Source organism: Medicago sativa, chromosome 1, assembly GCF_051527215.1.
Source record: "Medicago sativa cultivar Bolivia chromosome 1, Bolivia_mono, whole genome shotgun sequence".
NCBI classification, from domain to species: domain Eukaryota; kingdom Viridiplantae; phylum Streptophyta; class Magnoliopsida; order Fabales; family Fabaceae; genus Medicago; species Medicago sativa.
The window spans coordinates 51,621,984-51,641,190 of record NC_140749.1 but is presented as its reverse complement, the minus strand read 5'-3'; the positions used below and the strand labels follow the sequence as shown (position 1 = coordinate 51,641,190).

General features: G+C 37.7%; 1 pseudogene; it reads left to right on the top strand.

Moving 5' to 3' along the window:
- The first annotated feature begins 1,046 nt into the window (after positions 1 to 1,046).
- LOC146955199 (uncharacterized) lies at positions 1,047 to 17,908 on the top strand (annotated as a pseudogene).
- The last annotated feature ends 1,299 nt before the right edge of the window (positions 17,909 to 19,207 follow it).

Below are 19,207 nucleotides of genomic sequence, written 5' to 3'. Positions count from 1 at the left end.
CGCCAAAATTCCCAAAGCATTCAGAGATCGAATCGTCGGACTTCTAAAAGAATACAAAGATTGTTTTGCTTGGGATTACAATGAAATGCCTGGTTTAGATCGAAAAGTGGTAGAGTTGAAATTGCCAATTCGACTAGATAAAAAACCAGTGAAGCAGATTCCCAGGAGGTTTGCCACAAATCTTACCAAAGATTAAAGAAGAGATCGAAAGACTCTTGAAATGCGGTTTCATCAGACCGGCCAGGTATGTAGATTGGCTAGCAAATGTAGTGCCTGTTAAAAAGAAAAATGGGACGATAAGAGTCTGCATTGACTTTAGAGATTTAAATCTCGCTACTCCCAAAGATGAATATCATATGCATGTAGCAGAAATGCTAGTAGATTCAGCAGCAAGATTCGAATATCTAAGTATGCTTGATGGTTATTCAGGCTACAATCAAATTTTTATTGCTGAAGAGGATATTTCTAAAACAGCGTTTCGATGCCCGGGGGCATTAGGCTGTTATGAATTGCTAGTGATGCCATTTGGCTTAAAAAATGCTGGTGCTACATACCAGAGAGCAATGAATTCGATGTTTCATGACTTCATAGAAGACTTTATGCAAGTCTATATCGATGACATTGTAGTAAAATCTTCATCAGAAGATAGGCACTTAGATCACTTACGCCATTCATTCAAAAGGATGCGGCAATATGGATTAAAAATGAATCCATTAAAATGCGCATTTGGTGTTTGTGCAGGTGATTTTTTAGGTTTTGATGTCCACAAAAAGGGGATTGAAATCAATCAAAACAAAACCAAGGCAATAATGGAGACTAAAGCCCCTTCGACCAAGAAAGAGTTGCAGTCTTTGTTGGGAAAAATCAACTTTCTTAGAAGGTTCATATCAAACCTAAGTGGCAGGACACAAGCATTTGTGCAATTGCTTCGCCTGAAGAAAGAAGATGTGTTCAAATGGGAACCAGAACACCAGAAGGCATTCGATGAAATTAAATATTATTTGATGAACCCTCCTATTTTGTTACCTCTTTTAAAAGATAAACAGATGAAATTGTCTATAGCATCATCTGAAAATACTATGGGAAGTATGTTATCACAAGAGGATGAAAATGGCGTAGAAAGAGCCATTTATTATCTTAGTAGGGTATTGAATGATGCTGAAACAAGATATCACCCCAGGGAAAAATTATGTCTTTGCTTGTATTTCTCATGTACAAAACTTAAGCATTATATAAAGCCTTTTGATGTTTGTGTTTATTCTCATTTCGATATAATCAAACATATGTTGTCAAAACCTATTTTGCATAGCAGAGTGGGAAAATGGGCTTTAGCACTTACGGAATATTCATTGACCTATCAATCTTTGAAATCCTTTAAAGGCCAAATTGTGGCCGACTTTATTGTTGATCATTCGGTGGAAGAACCAGTGCTTGGGGGCATCGAGAACCAGTGTTGGAAGTTGTATTTCGATGGTGTTATACCCTAATTTTGGACCTAAAAATACTAGTCCAATTCTTCTTTCTTGCATTTTAAGTCATTTGAACTGTCTCTGATCAATTGCATCTTTCTCTGCATTTTATTTCAATGTTATTTGCAAAAGTTACATGCAAGGGTATTTTAGTCATTTCCTATGTCAAATTTCTCTCAGTCTTTCAAAACTTTGTTTGAGTCCTTTCAAATAGTGTGAATAAGTCTTCATTTCAATTCTATGTTAAAATCCGTTTTAAAAATTGCATTTGAAGTCATTTTTGAGTCAGTTCTGCCCCTAGGGGCATTTTAGTCTTTTCGAGTGTCAAAGCCCTGTTTAAATTCTAAAAATTGTCTCTGAGTCTTTTAATTCGCTTGTATAAGCTCTTGCTTTAATCCCTGTTAAAAAAATCATTTTAAAATTTCATCTGAGTCATTTTTAGTCGTTTTAAGCCTCCAGGGGCATTTTGGTCATTTCACGTAAAATTGCTGATTCATATTAATCTGCTTTGTTGTTTTTAATCGTCTCGCTTCACGTTAATTTTCAATTTACTTTTTCAATTCAATTTTAGTTTAATTTTCATTTTGGTTCTCGTACTTTTGGTATTTACATTTTAATCCTTTTTAAGTTTGTTAGAGTCCAAGTGCCATGTGTCCAAATGCTATTGGTCCTCAAAAGTTTGTTACAAGTCTAGTGCCACATGTCTCTATCCTATTGGTCCAAGGTCAATGACTTAGCCTATAAATTGGTCAAAGGGTCAATTCATTTTCACCAATCATTTTCACAAAAAACTCCACAAAAATCCCAAAATTCATAATTATTTTCTCTCCATTTTTTCCCTCTCCTCTAACTAACTTCCTCCACCTTCAACCACCTTCTCTCTCCACCATAACAACCTTCAACCACCTTCTCTCTCCACCATAACTAACTAACTCCACCCTCCAAACCACCACAACAACCTCCTTCTTCCACTACCAATCTTCAAATTCACCACCCTTTCCACCATAACCGATTCATTCCTCCATATTCAAGCCCCAATTTCGGTCAAAATCGCCACAACATTGCTGGTCCCTTCAAAGCTTCTACATCCACGGTTCAATCAATCCATTTCCGATCAGCCATACCACGCAATTAGCAAGTTCAAAATCGCAAGGAACACGGAGCAGGAATTGTGAAGCAAGAAGAAACACACCAGTAGCAACTTACACTGATCCTGGCAAACGACATCAATTTGCTAGATCGCATTTTCTTCCTATCCAAACGGTAAAACTGCAGAAAACGGAGCGTGCTTGGATCGAGCTTTCGTTGAAGTTTTTCGGTACCAATTTCATCGATTTCTCCAATTTTAACTCAGGTATTCGTTCTTCATCAACTGTTATATACGCATGTCTCAAATTGTTGCGTTGATTGCTACTTGTTCCTTTTCTTTTGCGAATTCTGTTTTGAGCGGCTTCGGCGAATATGCGTTACGTGTGGTGTTAGAGAAAGTGAGGGAAGATCAGATTCGGAGGAAGTTTTAGCGAACTCTGTCGCGGTGGTGCCTGCGGCCGCCACCGTGCCGGAGCTATAAAGCTTCGCCGGATTCTGGCTTTTCTCACGGAGAGGTCGGATCAGTTTTTGGAGGTGAAGAAGAGGAGGATTAGATTTAATTAAAGAGTCTTAAAAAGAAAGAAGAGGTTCAGGCGGCGGCGCCGCCACTCCTGGCCGGTCAACCGCCGCCGTAAGTTGATTGGGGAAGATGAGGATTAACGCAGTGAGGGAGGGAGTACGCGTTGGAAGAAGAAGAGGGAATCTGCTTCAGAAAACGTACACACATACCTTTCCTTCAATATTACATGCCTTGTCCATGGATCCTGACCCATGCCCCATTAACCGACCCATTACAAGTCTGCAGGCCCAACTGCTTGTTGTTTTTACCTTCTCCATACAGTTTCGCTTTTCGTACCCCCCTTCCCTGCGTGTTGTACTGATTTTTTTTGCTAATTGCACCCCAAGTGTTCAAAAGGTCTTGTAAAAATTCCTAAAAAAGTTACTATGTGTTTCTAATGTGTTCTTTGATGAATTTTTGATATTTTTTACATGATAAAATTGATAAAAATATATGTGATGTTTCTTGATTAATATTTTACTCTTTTTGTGTTAAATGTTGTGAAATCTTGCTATGATTTGATCATGATGCCTTGACATGTGATATGGATAATTGATGTGTGGTTTTATGATGAATATGCCTTTGAATTTGTGGTTGTTTTACTGCATTGTGAAATGATTTGTGAATTTCTTGTTTTACAAGTTATGTGATTACTTTAGTATGTGAATAAAGTGTAAAATATGCCTAAGAATGTGTCATAGTCCTTGGCTCACTTTGTCCTTGTAATTCTCATGATTATGACTGAAATAAAACCTTTTGAAAATTTGTCATGATGTGAGGATTAGAGGTCATGTATTTGCCCTATTGTTGTGATGAATTCTTAGGTATATTTCATTACATTTTATCGAGTCTTGCTACTTCTTTTGTGGTTAATTTTGGTTATCTTACTATGCATTTTTTTTTACTTGCTTATATCTCATTTTTATGCCTTATTCCACTAACATTTTCATCTCATGTTTCAAGCATTCCACACTTCATCTTCTTCTCCATCTTATTTCTTGCACTCTAAGTTTCAATTTCATGCAAAAATTAGAATGTAAAGATTTAGGAGTTTTGTAATATTTTACTTTCATGTCATTTTAATTTCTTGGCAAAGAGGCCATAGAATGTATCTAGGTTATGATGTAAAGGACAATGGACTCTAATAATGTACACCGACACAAGCACCGACACAAGCACACACATCACTATATAGCTAGAATATGCATGTTTAGATGTATGTTTAGGATTGTATGTTTAGATGCATGTTTAGGTTTTATACTTAGAAAAAATCAATTTTCCAAAAAATGTGAACAACATCATTCAAACTCTTTTTCATAATAAACCTTGGGGTCAAAACCCCATTGAATTTTCCTTTTATTTTCTTAATCAAACTTTAATGAAAAATAATCATACTTAGACCCTTTTTGCAAATAACTAATTCAACCTCACAATTTCATAATCTCATGCCCTTGAGGCCTCTTTCTATTCTTCAAATCCCATTTTCGAGCTTAAAATCAACCAACGAAAACAAAAACATTTTTGAAAGAGAACTACGGTGGATTTGATCCCTTAAACGGGTACGTAGGCAAGGAACAAAATTCCTTCAATTCAACTAAAATAAAAATCCAAAAACATTCTTCTCCCTCCAATTCTTCACTTAGAACATTTTAGGTGTAAATAACATTTCAAAATAGCATTTAAAAATAAAGCGCGCGCGTAGAAATTAAAGACGGTTCCTATAGGTTACTATAGTCGTTATGGGTGCCTAACACCTTCCCGTAGCGAAAACAACTCCCGGACCTCGATTCTCAAGGGTTTTGCTTACTTTTTCCCTTCCCAAGAAAAAATAAGATATCACCGGTTTAAAAGGTTCAAACGTAATCAATGTTTGACACCCGAAAAACCAAGATAAAACAGATGGATCTAGTAATAAAAATGGCATCGGGATTGGGATGGTGATTGTTTCGTCAGACAACACTATAACTAAATATAAATTTCATATTAATCAGTTTTGTTCCAACAATGAGGCTGAATATGAGGCTTTAATTACCGGTTTAGAGATCTTACTCGAACTGGGGGCAAAAAACATAGAAATCAAAGGAGATTCAGAATTAGTGTTGAGACAATTGACCAAAGAATACAAATGTGCCAAAGAAGGTTTAATTTTATACTTCACCTTAGCAAACGCGTTGCTCAAACGTTTTGTCCATGTTGAAATAAAACATATTCCCCGAATGGAAAACCAAGAAGCAAATGACCTTGCCCAAGCAGCTTCTGGGTATAAGCTTTCGAAAGATCAAGAGCAGGAACCAATCGAGATCAGAAATAAGCGCAGCTCGACAGAACCTCTCCCTGGAAAATTGTCAACACCAAAATTTGGGGGCATGGAAGCATCCCATAGGCAAGTACAAGATACGAATTTGGTCGAAATTTTGGTTGTTAACAATTTATCTGATGATGATTGGCGAAAGCCTATTGTTAATTATCTGGAAAGTCCCGATGGTACAACTTGTCGAAAAATAAAATATAAAGCTTTGAGCTATGTGATTGTGGGGAACGATTTGTTCAAAAAGACTCCAGAAGGAGTTTTACTTAAATGTCTTGGAGAAACTGAGGCGTATTTAGCCGTTTCCAATACTCACAATGGAGCATGTGGTACGCATCAAGCGGGCCATAAGATGAAGTGGGTTTTATTTCGACAAGGATTATATTGGCCAACCATGCTAAAAGATTGCATAGAATTTGAAGGTGAGAAAAACACAAGAAGGGGGGTTGAATTGTGTTTTGAAAAATTCTTCGTTTCTCCTAAAAACTGAACACACTGATCAGAAGCTAAGTGAGACAGCTTCTGAAGTGATGATCAGAATCTAAATGCAGCGGAATAAAACAGAGAGAGAGAAGAAGAACAACACAAAGCAATTATACTGGTTCCTTCCACAATCCGGAAGTAGTCCAGTCCCCCTTGCACTTCCAAGGAGATTTCACTAAGAGTAATATCTGATTACAATTGCTCAAGCACACAAGCAAGAGACTTCCTTTGCTCAAGCACACAAGCTAGAGACTTCCTTTGCTCAAGAACACAATCAAGAGACTTCCTGCTCAAGCACAACTGCAAGAGACTTCCTAACTAAACAAAATTACACAGAAAATTGTTTAAGGTTGAACACTTGATATACAATCAGAGGTGCTCACAATATAAATCAGATACAGACTCAATGAACTTAAGAATTTCTAAGATATGACTTTGAGACACAGAAATTCTAAGTGAATGCAGAACAATTTCAGCAGAGGTTTGGCACTTGTAAAAATGTTGTGAGTCTTTCGTTCAGCGTTCTTGCATTGCCAAATCTATAGGTCTTCACTCCTTTATATAGAGGTGTGAAAGAGACGTTGTGAAATTGCCAGCACACCAAAGAGTCGTTGTTGAAGCTTAATCTTTCACCAATGATATTTTTCCTGATTTGGTTGTTGTCCTATGAAGAACAAATTTGAAATCCATTCCTTATCCAAAGGAACATCTTTGCAGGCGAAGCCGTATTCTGAAGCTGTTTTCTTGTCTTGTAGCGTGGACACAAAACAGAGTAGTGGAGAACGTGGTTGTACAATTCGTACAAAGTACAATGTCAACGCTTTCGTCCAAATTGCAAGCACATGCCTTCAAACACCTTTGAAATAACCGTTGCAATGTTCCACTAATTTTCTGTTGTGTTTTCGAATCCAATAGACAACTTTTGCAATGTAGATTCTTCAATCTTTGAATCTTCTGCAAATCCAGTTGATCTTCAGCTTCTGGTGAAATGACTTCTGATGAGGCAGCTTCTGATGATGCAGCTTCTGATGAGGCAGCTTCTGCAGCTTCTGATGGTGCAGCTTCTTCAGCTTCTGATGATGCAGCTTCTGATGAAGCAGCTTTTGCAGCTTCTGATGATGCAGCTTCTGATAATGTGGCTTCTGGACCTCTTGTCTTCAGGAGCACTATTCTTCAGGAGCAGCTTTACTGCAGGAGCGTTATTTCTTCAGAAGCAGCTTGACTTCAGGAGCGCTTTTACTTTCAGGAGCGTATTGCCTTCAGAATCATCTAAGCTTCATTTTCTTTTGCTCTTTATTTGCTCATTCAGAACCAATCAATGATGTAATTTTTTTAACTGTGGTCCTGTACACTTGAACAAATATTAGCTAGTCCAATTTACAATTTTTAATACCTTGTTATCATCAAAACTTTTTAAGGTTCATTGTTAAACACATTTTGTTCCAACAATCTCCCCCTTTTTGATGATGACAAACAATAGTATTTAAAAATTGATCAATTGTTGTTAATCTAATTAACAAGTTGACCTTGGGGTTCTGAGGTTTGTAAGCTCAGAGTCTGAGGTTTGTAAGCTCTAACTCCCCCTGAGTCTGATAGTCTTTAAGGTGAGGTTTGTAAGCTCCCCCTAAGTTCTATCCAGGTTAATTAAATTCATTTTTTGCACAATAATATCAGAGCTAAAAAAATTGAAAGAATTGACTTATAGATAAGAAGAATGGTTCAATTAATTGTTATTTGAAATTTGATACTCCCCCTTTTTGATATACCTATAAAAAAGAATAGAAATTTTCAAAATTTTCAAACATTAATTAATGGGGCTCAGAGCCTTTAAATACTATCACATATACTCCCCCTTTTGTCATTAGCAAAAAGACATAAACAAAAAGAAGAGATGAGAAAAACGTAAGATTAAAGGTTCAGATCATAATTCAAATAAATTAAAAGCATTTTAACCATCTTCAAAGATTAAATAAACAGTCATAGCAAGCATTATTATCAAAGCAAATAATGACAAACAAGGTATAAACAGTTAAAGATTTTCAGAAGCAGGAAGAAATCAGAAGCATATAATATCAGAAGCGAAAGAACTAATTCAGAAGCAGAAATGAACAAAGAATATCAAAAGCCTAAAAAGACAGAAAAATAAGCTAAAAGTGTGCAACTATGGGTTTGGCTTATTTCTATAAAATCTTCTTCAGAAGCTCTTGAACATCAGCACACTTCTTGTCCATATCTTTTCTGTAGTTGTCTTCTCTGATCTTGGCTTCTTGCATGTCAGCTTCCAACTTTGATATCTTCAGCTTCTGCTCTAGTAGCTCTGTTTCCAGCCTTTCATTTTCTTCTTTGAGCACCTTGTTCTCCTGAGCTAGAGCCAGGTTAGGTGCATCAATCTTTTCCAGAATCTCAGAAGGAATGATCATATGCAGCTCCTTAGGCAGGAATTCATCAGGTTCTCTGCCTCTGATACTGAGTGGATTCTTCACCCAAGTACCAAGAATTTCTACATCTCCAGCATTCTCTTCAATTCCATTCAGCCACTCTTCCAGCTTCTGCTTGGCTTGCTCTTGAGCCTCAATGCAGGAATTATGCAGAGCTGAAATCAGGTTGATGACCCTTTCCTTGATCCTTCTCCATTGCTTCTGATAGCTTATTGTATGACCCAGATCATTTCTACTTGCTATCAGTCTGAGAACTTCAGAAGCAATATCTTCCCACACATCTTTTAGTACTTGAGAATCCAGGTAAATGGTGGGAGGTGAAGGTTGTTTAGAGGGTTTTGGAGGGGCTAGGGGAACAATTGGTAGGTTTGATGATGATTGGTCATTTGTAGTTGATGATTGGCTGGTTGATGGTTGGTCAGGAGTGGGGTCAACTACCATATCAGAGGCATGATCATATTGATCATCCTCAGAGTCTGTGTCCATATCACATACACCAGTATGGTGGATGATCTTGATGACTTGAACTGGTGAAGAAGATATGGAAGCAGAGGTTAGCTCAGGAACAATGTGTTCAGGAGCGGCAGTTTTAGGTTCAGGTTCAGGAGTGGGTTTAGTAACTGGTTGTTCAGGAACAGAATGTTCAGGAACGGTCTTTTGAGGAGTTGGTTGTTCAGGAACAGATGGTTCAGGAATGATTGGGGGTGATGAAGTTGTAGGGGGTGAAGATTGAGGGGGTGAAAAGGCTTTATTTGGTGAAGGTTTTTGTTGTGGGGGGTCTTCTGAAACAACTTTATCAGAAGCAGATGCTTCTAGAGTTGTCTCAGAGGCTTTCTCTGAGGTTGAGGTAAAGCCAGATTGGGGTAGTTCACCTAGATAATGGCTTTCTAAGTGATCTAAAAGAGATGTGTCTTCAGAAGGAATAGAGGATGTGGTACAAGATGTGTGAGAAACTTGAGGTACCTTAGATAACATTGCAGAGTTATCTACTGCTTCTGAAGTTCCAAGATTCTGAACTTGCTCTACATTTTCAGCAACAGCTTCATCCTCTATTAGAGTCCTTTCTCCTTCCTGTTCTTTTTCAAGTTCTTTCATGGCTTTCACTTCTCGCCTATTTGCTAAGAAGTCATCAGAATGTTCCTTAGCCATTCTCTTCATGGCTGGAGTCACTTGAACCATGGAGCTTTTCTTGTCAAGTGGAGCCTTCTTTCTTTTTAGCTTAGGCTCTGCCTCTTCTTCCTCTATCTCATCCAAAGCTTCATCCAGTTTTTCCTTGTAGTAAACTGTTTCAGCTTTCCCTCTCTTTCTCTTAGCATCCTTCTTTTGCTTGGGCTTATTATCAGTGGCTTCTGACGCATTAACTCCTTTAACTTTCTTCCCTTTGGTCTTAATAGGAGTAGTTACTTCCTGAGAGCTTGCATCTTCCTCCAAGACATACTTAGCAACTGATTGAACTAGGAAATCAGAGTCACTTTCCTTAAAGATGGGAGGAAAGTCCCTGATTATCTCAGTTTCAGCAGTTGTCATCTCTAACCACTTCTCATCTTTAGGGGCTGTCTTGAATAAGTGCATAGAATGCAATGTCTTGCTACTGATAGTCTTCTCTGCAGTAGAAACTTCGAAGCATTTATCAGAAGCATCCCTTGTCTTTTTCAATAAATCCAGCACTCTCCCTTGATAAAAGATCTCAGAGAGCAATCTTCCATAGGGCACTTGTTTCCTTCCTTTGACTATGCCTTCATTAATAGCCCAGCAGAGATGATCCATTACATATCTTGGGAAGTTTATCTTTTCCAGATTGGTCATGAAGTAAATTGCTAGCTTCTGTTGGTTGTTGGGTTGATCAGACCCACCTGCTCTTTGAAAGAAGCAATCGTTACTGAATTTCACCAACATTCTGTTGTGAATCTCCATTTCAGAAGGCTTAGCATCTTTGTTACCACCCAGAAGAGTGTTGTAGTAGTTTTGCAGCAGGACATCATCCTTCTTAACTATTTCTTGAAACCTTCCTTCTGCATTCATTCTACAAGCTTTAGCAATTATCTCCTCTGTGATGGTTACAGGAATACCCATCACTCCAGACCTTATCTCAAGGCTACTGAAGGAAGTGGGATTCAACTCTATCTCCATCTTTCCTTTCTTCGACCCAGCTTGTTTACCTGCTACCTTCACAGGCTTTCCATTGACGATTTCAGCCCTTAACCAAAAATCTTTGACCAAGTTCACATACGTTGGCCCATTTAGCATCTTGAAGTATTCGGACAGCTTCTGAGATTCTACATAACCTTCCATGTCCACTTCGTACTTCTTAAGTGAAGTGAAGTCCACTGGCGATTCTACTTGGACAATTAAGGATTTCCATGGAATATCCATAGTCTTTTCTTTGTAGACTGACCCAGATTCTGTTGCGCCTTGCTTGCTTGAAGTAGATTCTGAAACTTTAGAGCTTGATGATGCCATTTGATAATGATTGAAGAAGATTTAGAGAATTTAGGGTTCTAAGGTTTTTGCGCTTACTTCGCAAGAGGTTTGAGAGCAAAATGTGTTTGTTGTGAGTGAGTAGTGTGTGAATTGACAAAGTGTTAAAAGTAAAACGATTGCAATTCAAAAGAGACAAACAAACAAACATTAATGACAAAATTGGGGGCGCGTGAAAAGTACTTTCAAAGCTATTAAATCATCATTGCCCTTTTTGTTATACACCAACACATACAGGCCACGTAAGAAGTTCACAGAGTAACTACCAAGTTAGTGGGCCAGAAGTTACTTTTAAAAAGTAACTCCCAACGTTTCCACTAATTCAACTATTCAGAAGCAATAAATCCAGCTTCTGGACTTCAGATGCTGACGTTATCATCAGAAGCGAGTTTTCCTCAGAACCTCAATAAAGAGCTTCTGATGGACTACTGCTTATGAACTAACTTCAGAACCTAAAATCCTATTCAGGAGCAAGCAAACATCTAATCAGACACGTAGTGCATGTTCAAATTTTTCTTTATAAAATCAAATCTTTCAACAGTTAAAGGCTTAGTAAATATATCAGCCCATTGATTTTCAGTATCAATGAATTGTATATCTAAAATTCCTTTTTGAACATAATCTCTGATAAAATGGTGTTTGATTTCAATGTGCTTAGCTCTTGAATGCAAAATTGGATTTTTAGACAAACAAATAGCAGCAGTATTATCACAATAAATGGGAATACTGTTAGCAGTTATCTGATAATCTTCCAACTGATGTTTCATCCAAAGTAGTTGTGTACAACAACTTGCAGCCGAAATGTATTATGCTTCTGTTGTAGACATAGCAATAGTTGTTTGTCTTTTGCTAGCCCAGGATATAAGATTATCACCCAGAAATTGACAATTGCCACTGGTTGACTTTCTTTCAATCCTATCACCAGCATAATCAGCATCACAGAATCCAATTAGCTTATAATCTAAGGATTTCCTATAAAGGAGTCCAAGATTAGTTGTTCCTTTCAAATACCTGAAGATTCTCTTGACAGCAGTCATATGAGATTCTCTAGGATCTGATTGGAATCTTGCACACAAGCATACACCGAATAAAATATCTGGCCTAGATGCAGTGAGGTATAACAAAGAACCAATCATACCTCTATACAGCTTCTGATCTACTTTAGCTCCTTCATCTTCTTTGCTTAAGGTGCACGTAGGGTGCATTGGAGTGTTCATCACTTTACAATCTTCAAGTTTGAACTTCTTCAAAAGCTCCTTTGTGTACTTTGATTGATGAACATAGACTCCATCTTTGCATTGATTGATTTGAATGCCAAGGAAGAACTTCAGCTCTCCGATCATGCTCATTTCAAATTCATCCTGCATTAACTCAGAAAATTCCTTGCAAAGAGATGCATTAGTAGAACCAAATATTATATCATTAACATATATTTGCACAACAAGAATATCTTTCCCAAGGGTCCTTCTGAAGAGTGTAGTATCAACCTGTCCTCTTTTAAAATCATTCTTGATTAAGAAATTACTTAGTCTATCATACCAAGCTCTGGGAGCTTGTTTCAAGCCATATAGTGATTTCTTCAGTTTAAAAACATGGTCAGGATATTTAATATCCTCAAATCCAGGAGGTTGCTTGACATACACTTCTTCTTCTATGACACCATTGAGAAATGCACTCTTGACATCCATCTGATATAATATTATGCCATGATTAACTGCATAGGAAAGAAGTAACCTGATTGCTTCCAATCTTGCAACTGGAGCAAACGTTTCAGTGTAATCAATGCCTTCTTGTTGACTATACCCTTGTGCAACAAGCCTGGCTTTGTTTCTTGTTACTTCTCCTTGCTCATTCAGCTTGTTTCTGAATACCCATTTTGTTCCAATAATGTTCTTGTGCTGAGGTTTGGGTACCAAATCCCACACATCATTTCTTTGAAATTGATTCAACTCTTCTTGCATAGCTAGGATCCACCCATCATCTGAAAGTGCTTCATCAACTGTTGTAGGTTCAATCATTGAGATTAGTCCAATCATTGACTCTACTTGTCTGAAATGTGATCTTGTTCTTCTTGGACTATCTTTGTTTCCAATGATTAGCTCCTCAGGATGTGAAGACTTGTGTTTGAATGTGTTTCTGGGAGGATCTTCTTGATGTGAGCCATCTTGTGCTTCATCAGAAGCAGCTTCATCCTGCGCTTCTGATGTGGGTTCAGCTTCTGGACTATCTTCAGACTCAGCTATCTGATCAGGTTCTGGAGTAACTTCAGGAACCTGTATTTCTGCAAAACTTTCACCTTGCTTTGAAGTTTTATCTTCAAGCTCTTTGTCATCAAATCTAACGTGCATAGATTCTTCAACACAGAGTGTTTCTGAATTATACACTCTGTATGCCTTTGACCTTTCAGAGTAACCTAAGAATATTCCTCTTTGGGCCTTGGCATCAAATTTCTTTAGGTAGAGCTTGTTGTTCAGAATGTAACATGTACATCCAAATTGATGAAAGTAAGAGATATTGGGTTTTCTTCCTTTAAAGAGTTCATATGCTATTTTCTCCAAAATAGGTCTGATATAGATCCTGTTTTGAACATAGCATGCTGTATTTACTGCTTCTGCCCAAAAATGTTTTGGTAAATTGTTTTCATGAATCATGGTTCTGGCCATTTCTTGTAAAGTTCTATTCTTTCTCTCTACAACCCCATTTTGTTGTGGTGTTCTAGGAGAAGAGAATTCATGGAAAATTCCATGTTTTACACAAAAAGCTTCAAATGGCTCATTTTCAAATTCTCCACCATGATCACTTCTGACTTTCAAAATTTTTGATTCTTTTTCAGATTGAATTTGAGTGCAGAAGCTACTGAATACATCACACGCAACATCTTTACTCTTTATGAATTTCACCCAAGTCCATCTGCTGTAATCACTCAAGTTTCACTTCTGGAAAACCAATTCCTCTGCCATTGTTCTTGTAAATGTTATAAATCATAGAAGCTACTCTGCTTCTGTCAATGCCAGATATAATAAAATCTTCAAGAGCAATTTCATGGTTACTTAAAGGTTTTTCATTACACTTTTCTTGTAGCTTCTGACATAAGAACCTGAGCTGGTTTTCATATGTTTTACACATGAAGTCGAAGCCCCTAAGTCCTTGTTCAGAAGCTTTCAGATCCAATAGAGTTGATTTTTGCTGTTGTACCAAATCAGCATATTTTTCTTTTAAATCCTTCAACTAATTGGTTCTTACTTCAAAATGTGTAAGAAGTTCTTTAAGTGACTCAACAAGTTCATCTCTGGGAATTTTGGAATATACCTCGTTTTCATCTTCTGAGTCTGAATCTGATCCAGCTTCTGAAGTTGCTGTTGCTACCAACCCAATAGCTACCTTTGCATCTTCATCAGCTTCCTCTTTATCAGATCCAGATTCACTACCCAAATCATCCCAGGTTGCCATTAAACTCTGCTTAATCTGCTTCTTGAATTTGCTTGGTTTGAATGTACACCTCTTTGACTTATCCTTTGACTTTTCTCTTTGAAGATTAGGGCATTCAGCAATGAAGTGTCCCTGCTTCTTACAGTTGAAGCATCCCTTCTGATCTTCTTTCCTTGAGCTTCTGGAGTTACCCCTTTTGGCGAGAAACTTTCTGTTCTTCTTGGCCAGATATTGAAGTCTGTTTGAGAGCATGGCCATTTCAGCAGCATCTGGTGCAGAATCTGAACTTGACTGTTCTTCCTCTTCAGATTCAACCACTTTGAGAGCTTTTGATGACTTGCCTTTGGATGGAAGAGCTATTGATTTACTCTTCTTAGTACACTCATGTTCATTAAGACTTAACTCATGAACTTTGAGAGAACTAACAAGATCTTCGACACTTAAAGTGTCTAAGTCTTTAGCTTCCTCAATGGCAGTCACTTTTGGTCTCCATCTGGCAGGTAAGCTTCTGAGTATCTTGCTTACATGATCAGAAGCAACATAGCTCTTCTTTAGAATCTGTAGCCCAGAAACTAAGGTTTGAAACCTTGAGTACATCTCCTCAATAGTTTCATCATCCTTCATCTTGAATAACTCATACTGATGTACAAGCAGGAGAGCCTTTGCTTCTTTGACCTTCTTGCTCCCTTCATAATTTGAACAGAGAGAAGCAAACATAGCTTTAGCAGTGGATTTGTCACTCATCTTCATGTATTCTGCTTTGGGTATGGCAGTGACAAGGGCTCCTCTGATAATATGATGCTTCTTGTAGAGTTTCCTCAGTTCTGGAGTATGTTTCTTTCTATCCAAAGCAGCTCCTTCTTCATCAAGGACTAAATCACCAACACCATCTTCCAGAATATCCCATAATTCTTCATCTAGGCTCATGATGTAACTGTAAAAGTTGGTCTTCCACCAACTTTGGCATCTCCATTGAACTTTGGAACTTTTCCAACACTGGATTTCTTACTATCACTATAATCATGTGAGACATTTTTATAGCTAGTATCACCAGAACCAGTAGGAGGAGGAATAGACATGTTTTTCTCAGATCTTTGACTGTTGCACGGTTAAGTGTTACACAACAGACCAAGGCTCTAGATACCAATTGAAGGTGAGAAAAACACAAGAAGGGGGGTTGAATTATGTTTTGAAAAATTCTTCGTTTCTCCTAAAAACTGAACACACTGATCAGAAGCTAAGTGAGACAGCTTCTAAAGTGATGATCAGAATCTAAATGCAGCGGAATAAAACAGAGAGAGAGAAGAAGAACAACACAAAGCAATTATACTGATTCCTTCCACAATCCGGAAGTAGTCCAGTCCCCCTTGCACTTCCAAGGAGATTTCACTAAGAGTAATATCTGATTACAATTGCTCAAGCACACAAGCAAGAGACTTCCTTTGCTCAAGCACACAAGCTAGAGACTTCCTTTGCTCAAGAACACAATCAAGAGACTTCCTGCTCAAGCACAACTGCAAGAGACTTCCTAACTAAACAAAATTACACAGAAAATTGTTTAAGGTTGAACACTTGATATACAATCAGAGGTGCTCACAATATAAATCAGATACAGACTCAATGAACTTAAGAATTTCTAAGATATGACTTTGAGACACAGAAATTCTAAGTGAATGCAGAACAATTTCAGCAGAGGTTTGGCACTTGTAAAAATGTTGTGAGTCTTTCGTTCAGCGTTCTTGCATTGCCAAATCTCTAGGTCTTCACTCCTTTATATAGAGGTGTGAAAGAGACGTTGTGAAATTGCCAGCACACCAAAGAGTCGTTGTTGAAGCTTGATCTTTCACCAATGATATTTTGCCTGATTTGGTTGTTGTCCTATGAAGAACAAATTTGAAATCCATTCCTTATCCAAAGGAACATCTTTGCAGGCGAAGCCGTATTCTGAAGCTGTTTTCTTGTCTTGTAGCGTGGACACAAAACAGAGTAGTGGAGAACGTGGTTGTACAATTCGTACAAAGTACAATGTCAACGCTTTCGTCCAAATTGCAAGCACATGCTTTCAAACACCTTTGAAATGACCGTTGCAATGTTCCACTAATTTTCTGCTGTGTTTTCGAATCCAATAGACAGCTTTTGCAATGTAGATTCTTCAATCTTTGAATCTTCTGCAAATCCAGTTGATCTTCAGCTTCTGGTGAAATGACTTCTGATGAGGCAGCTTCTGATGATGCAGCTTCTGATGAGGCAGCTTCTGCAGCTTCTGATGGTGCAGCTTCTTCAGCTTCTGATGATGCAGCTTCTGATGAAGCAGCTTTTGCAGCTTCTGATGATGCAGCTTCTGATAATGTGGCTTCTGGACCTCTTGTCTTCAGGAGCACTATTCTTCAGGAGCAGCTTTACTTCAGGAGCGCTATTTCTTCAGGAGCAGCTTGACTTCAGGAGCGCTTTTACTTTCAGGAGCGTATTGCCTTCAGAATCATCTAAGCTTCATTTTCTTTTGCTCTTTATTTGCTCATTCAGAACCAATCAATGATGTAATTTTTTTAACTGTGGTCCTGTACACTTGAACAAATATTAGCTAGTCCAATTTACAATTTTTAATACCTTGTTATCATCAAAACTTTTTAAGGTTCATTGTTAAACACATTTTGTTCCAACAGAATTTGCCAAAGGTTGCCAAGGGTGCCAAGAGCACGCTGGAATTCAACGTGTGCCAGCAAGTGAACTACACTCGATAGTCAAACCTTGGCCATTCAGAGGTTGGGCTTTGGATGTAATTGGGGAAGTAAAACCCAAGTCATCGAAAGGCCACAAATATATTTTAGTAGGGATAGATTACTTTACCAAGTGGATAGAGGCAATCCCACTAAAGAATGTTACACAGGATGAAGTGATAAGTTTTATTCAAAAACACATCATATACAGGTTTGGCATTCCTGATATTATCACTACAGATCAAGGATCTGTGTTTAATGGTCAAAAAATGGTAAAGTTCGCTGAAAACACAGGCTTTAAGTTATTAACTTCTACACCATATTATGCGCAAGCCAATGGTCAGGTTGAAGCAGCAAATAAAAATATTATTTCGATAGTTAAAAGGAAAGCCAAGGGCAAACCCGAAAATTGGCATGAATTTCTTGGTGAAGCTTTGTGGGCATGTCGAACTTCTCCCAAAGAATCGACAAATACTACACCCTATAGGCTTACATTCGGCCATGACGCTGTTTTGCCAGTCGAAATTTTGCTTCAATCAACTAGAGTCCAAAGGCAATTTGAGATTCCAACAAATCATTATTGGAACATGATTCTGGATGAATTAGTGGATCTAGACGAAGAAAGATTGATGGCACTAGAAGTTCTTACCAAGCAAAAAGAAAGGATAGCGAAAGCTTATAATAAGAAAGTCAAGTCAAAACTTTTTGCTCAAGGAGACTTGGTATGGAAAGTTATTCTGCCGATCGACAAGAAAAGTCGAGTGTTGGGGAAATGGTCTCCTAGTTGGGAAGGACTATGGGAAATTCGAAAAGTTTTTTCGAATAATGCATATGAAATTAAAGAATTAAATGATGATCAAAGAGTTATGCGCATAAACGGAAAATATTTGAAAAAATATAAACCAATGTTGTAAGAAATTAAAATTGCACAAGAGTAGTTCGAAGCAAAATACGAAATATGGCATTAAAAAAGTTAGTGCCAACTAACGGGCAGTTTTCATCATAAGTCCCAAAATGGATAGGTAAACCATTACAAAAATAACGATTCAAAAGCTAATTTTTTTTTAGGCATGACGGTCAAAGCCAAAGGCGCCCATCATCCACTTAATTTCTGTATCGAGATGACAACGGATACAATAGCCTTGATAAGAATAACCTTCGTCACTATCGGGCAGAAACCCTCGATAACCTCCCATCCACCCATCTCCAAGGCAGTTGTGTCGATTATAGCAAAAAATTGGCCACACCATTCCAAGAGGAAGCTTCCGGTGATATTCGTTACAAAAGAATCGATAGGGAGTGCCGAAGCCTAGAACATCGTGACGATATTGGAAAATCCTTCTGGTCATCAGGAGACTTTCAAAATCCTTGAACATTTGATGGTAGTCAGGATAAGGATAGCTGGTGGCTCTAACTAAAACATTGAAATATTTAGCGCTGTTAGAACCAGTAGCCGAGGCATTTTCAAGCAATTTCTTTACTATGTTCAACTTTGGTTTTCGATGAATCAGTTGCTGGGTACATCGGACAATACAGAACATGGGATGGCCAACATGCCATAAACACCATGAGAACCTTAAGGTATCATAAGTAAGGTCAAGTTCGATAAGTAATTTGACACAGTGAACGTTGAGAACTTTTAAAACTCCATTGGTTCGGCAGAGAAAACAGTGTCGTTTGTTAGTTCTCATGAAGTTGCAAAAAGAAGGGGCATCATCAGCAGCAACTCTCTTAGCAATGTTGATGAGAAGATCATCACCCAGAAAATCCATTTTTGAAGGAAAGAAAACTTGAAAGAAAGTTTGAAAAGTATGGGAAGAAGATGATAGAACCTTCAAGAAGAGTTTAATATTTATAATGAAGGTAGAAGTTGAGGGAGTTACTTTTTACGGTTTCTTAAACCTTTACAGATGCACACACGTGGCTTTGATAACTGCAGATTGCCTTGGAAAAAGAGGGAAGTTGTAAAATCTATTTATTTACTTTTATTTTATTTTGCCTCTAAAGTCATAATTGACAAGAAAGTTTTTACGTTTTCCTAGGCTGGTTTAACTTGTTTGGTTAAACAAAAGAAACTTTTTAGTTTCTCATGATTGCTTTTTCTTGAAACTTGTTCCTAAATAGTATTTTGGTAATATTTTAAAGATGATAAAATTGGCAAGTGAAATTTCTAAGAAATAAAAATTGTTAATGCCATTTAAACGGTAGGGATACCGTCATGGAATACAAAATAAGGA